This window comes from Gossypium arboreum, chromosome 12, assembly GCF_025698485.1.
Source record: "Gossypium arboreum isolate Shixiya-1 chromosome 12, ASM2569848v2, whole genome shotgun sequence".
In the NCBI taxonomy this organism is placed as follows: domain Eukaryota; kingdom Viridiplantae; phylum Streptophyta; class Magnoliopsida; order Malvales; family Malvaceae; genus Gossypium; species Gossypium arboreum.
In genome coordinates, this window is record NC_069081.1 from 7,680,657 (window position 1) to 7,685,292 (window position 4,636).

The following is a 4,636-nucleotide window of genomic DNA, read 5'->3' on the forward strand; positions in this document are numbered from 1 at the left end:
TCGGGATCGTCTTGGGATGCTGATTCAACATACTATCTTTACTTAACTCACAGCACGAAACAAACAAACGTGATTTGAGTATGGTATACTCAGGGTATTTCTATAATTCAACAATTAATAATATAACAAATACTTAAGATCATAATAATAATTACAATTATTCAATTATTTATTCATAGATAAATTTCAACTACTTACCATATAAATTTTATACAGTTCATATAATAAACGCAATAACATAATTGTTCAATTCTTAAATAAATCCATTACTATTTACTCCGTTCTTTCACTTACTATTCGGTATAGCTTTCCTTAATTTACTCACAATTCAATATCATTAAACTATATTCAACTATATACTTATCAATCATATTCCATTTTAATTCATTTCAATAACAATCAATTTCATTTATATCGTATCAACTTACTATCCTCGATAGCTTTCAGATATATACATACGATTCATATATCTCAAATCACATTTCAATTCATCAAGTGGCATCATATATCATCAATTCGAACTCCAATCATTTCATGAACCTTTGGTTCATATTTTCAATTCATATCTAAATTTGCAATTCTCAATTCAATTTCTCGTTTCATTTCAATAGCTTGATCAATCAAATTTATTCGATTTATCTTTCACTTATTTACCCTATTAACAAACCCGGACTTTGACGGATACAGTTCCAACCCAAACACACCAAGACGGCACATTGTGCCTAAAACGGTACATAGTACCTAATCAGTATATGACACATAAAGTGCCTAAAACGACACACGAGGTGCCTGATACGACACACGAGGTGCCTGAAATACGACACATAAAGTGTCTAATTGATAAAGCCGGCAAATCCGTACACTTCCGGATCTTATGGCATGCCAATTATATCCGACTCACTTGACTAGTTAATAGGGTATTTCATTCACTTTCTCAATTTAATAATTCTTTCATCAATATACCATTCGATAATCACATATATTTACCCATTTTCACAATTCATACAATTTCATTCAATTCAACAATATATTTCAATTATTCACATTAATTCATAATTCAATACAATTCAATTCACTTTTCAATATCAAATATTCAAATATCACAATCTCATATATTCATATCAATTTCCTCATATTTCCATTCAATATATTTTTCAATATAACATTCATTCAATATTCAAATTTCTACATAAATCATGTATATTATATAATTCAATCAATATAAATTCAATCAAATAATTTCAATCAATATAAATTCAATAAATTCATCGCATACCAAAATCAATCCATTCCAATTGTAAAACATCATAATTCTAACACTAACAATTGCAATATGTATATAAATATAACAAATAATAACTAAGTTTGGATTATAGAAATACAAACCGTAATTTTCAAGCTAACTCCCATTGACTTTGTCTTGTCCTTTCTTAGCCGAGATTTCCGGTACCACATTGACTACGAAATTAATACAATTCATAGTCATTAATACGTTACCAATTCGTATCTTGAGTTACAGAATTCTAAATTAAGATCCGCTAATTTTTCCTGAAACTAGACTCACAAATCTTCTTACAATAAAATTTTCAGAATTTTCGGTTCAGCCATTAAGTACAGTTTATTCTTCAAATTCACCCCTATTCTGCTGTCTGACAGTTTCGTCCCTTCTTCACTAAAAATTAATTATCTCATAGGAAAGAACTCGGATAATATTCCCGTTGATTTCTCCTGAAAATAGACTCATTAGGGATTCTAAAAATATAACTTTAAGCCTATAATTATTTTTCTTCAATTTTTGGTGATTTTCCAAAGTCAGAATAGGGGAACCCGAATTCATTCTGACCTTGTCTCACAAAATTTATTATATCTCATAATTTACAATTCAATTTCTTATATCGTTTCTTCTATAAGAAACTATACTCAATAAGATTTAATTTCATATTTTATTAATCTTCTAATTCGATTTCTATAATTTTTTATGATTTTTCAAAGTTAGACTACTGCTGCTGTCTAAAACAGTTTTAGTGCAAAATGTTGATTTACTTTAATTTCAATTTAATCCTAACTAAATTCTCTTACTTTTCTATCTTAATTCATACTTTATTTCTATTCAAATTTTGTCCAAACTCATACTTACCTATTAAATTTCCAGCATATTTTCATAATTTCGAATTTATTTCCATTTAATCCCTAAAACTCAAAACTTATAGCTTAGTTTACGATTCAATCCTTTATTCAATTCCAATCAAAATTTCTATCAAATAAACCCCCAATTCCATCATTTTATTCAACATGAACCAAACTTAGAAATCTAATGACTTTCAAAATTTCTACTTAAAACAAGTACTATTTATCTCTAGGATTCCAAAAAAACTCAAAAATCATAAGAAAATGGGCTAAATTGACTTACCAAATTAACTTGGAACCTTTAAAACCTTATTTTCCTTTTTCTTTTCTTTCTTTCTTTCTCCCTGTTTCTTCTCTGTTTCGTTTCCTGCTATTCTGCTTTCCTTCCTTCTTTTTATTCTTTTGTTTCTTTCCTTTATTTCCTTTTTATTTACTTTACTTTTAATAATAATAATTTAATATATATTTTAACACATAAAATCTCGATTTTTATGTTTATGTCATTTCACTTAGGACAAATGGCATAATTTCCATTTTGGTCCTCTTCATTTTCTTTTAATCTACAATTTAACTTTCATCCTTTATTCAATTTAGTCCTTTTCTTAATTACTCTTAATTAAATTAAATTCACTTAATTAAACTCTAATTAACCACTCATTTTACTTCGTAAATATTTTTAATAAATATTTACGAATCCATTTTTCAGAAACGGAGACCCGAAAATACACTTTTTCGGTAACGGTAGAATTCGAGTCATTACATAATGCCCTCGTTGTGACTTCCAAATGGCACTGACTTGATTCGCCTCGATCTCGTCTCGACGACTTAGCTTTTCCCTTCCTTCGGGACTTTGGCCTCAGCTTACGTCGCTTCTTAACTCGAACCGTCCTACTCGTTGCATTTACTCTGGTCAATCGTCCAACTTGCATCACTTGTTTTCCCGTGAAATTTGATGCACCACCCACCTCTCCCATAGGTGGAAGCCTTGTCAATGACTCGGCCAACTGCGACGCTTCTCTCGAATTGAGTCTCGTTGGTCCCAGTTTCACTATATTCATCGTAAATTTTTCCTCTAAGTTCGATGACAAACTCACCTCTTACTTAGGTGGAAGCCCCTCCGATGACTTACCAAGCTTAGATGTTGCCTTTCCTTTGACTACGACTTACTTTAGACAGTTCCGCAACTCATGCGGACCACGGCACAATAAGCACTTTACTTGCTTCTTTTTACTCATCTTTGCCCTATTGGCTTCGACTTTTCCCTTACTCGAACCAAGCTTCTTGGGTTCTTTGTCTACTCCATCATCCTTTTCTATAACTGACTTCTTCGGACACTTCTGCAACTTATACAGACCATGACATAAAAAGCACTCCACTGGCTTCTTCTCACTTTTCGCCTCCTTAGCTTCGACACTCTTCACGCTTGAACCAAGTACCAAGGCCTTACCCACCGGTTTCTCCTTAAGCGCGGATTTCTTTGGACATTTATTCAACATGTGTGGACCGTCACAGAGAAAGAATTTTAACTTGTCTCTTTTCTTGTTGGGTTTCTTCTTTCCAACTCGTGGTTTCCCATTACCACCATTGTTTCCGATGCCATTTCCATCATTTTCTTCCTTGTGATCCTTTTCACATACGCCCCTTTCCTCGAACTTAGAAGACCCAAGCCTGTCTTTCCCTAAACCAAGCTTGACCACGGATTTCGCTACCGTTATGGCTTTTGACAGCTTTTGGACACCTCTTTGTTTCACATCCTATCTGACCCACAACTTCAATCCATTCTGAAAAGTAAGTAATGCTTCTTTCTCGGTCACATCTGAAACTTGGAGCATAAGTTCCTTGAACTCTCGAACATACTCCTCTACTGTGCCCTGTTGCGTTATCTCCAGCAACTTTGCCGAGCTTCTTTCTCGGCAAATTCTGGGTAAAATTGTCCTTTCAACTCACATTGGAACTCTTGTCTCATCCTAATCTCACCTTGCCTTTTATCTGTGGTCCTGCCTCACCACCATAAAAGCGCAATATTAGTAAGAAACATTGAAGCAATGTTTACCTTAACTACATCATCCATGATGCCTTTGGCACGAAAGTAGTTTTCTATCCTCCACAAGAAATTGTCTACATTGCATGCAGACCTTGTCCCCACAAACTCTTTCAGCTTTGGGATATCCTCATTACTAAGTGCTGCACTTGACACTTATTTCCCTACGGCTGTTCAGCACAAGGCCAACTCTCCCTCGAGCTCTTCTATTCTTGTACTCAAAGCCATCGTCATATCCATTGTTTCCTCTTTCAAATCCATCATCATGGCCTTTAGAGCATCGTTCCTCTCCTATAGCTTATCCCTGTGTGAATTAAACAACTCGTTTACCTTATCCATGGTGGAATCAAGGGACATCTTTACATAGTCTCTGGACTGCTCCTTCCAGTTGTCTATGCGATCTTCGACCCCATTGAGTGCCGCCTTTACGTCCTTCATAGATCCTTCGAGTTTACCCACACGTTCCTC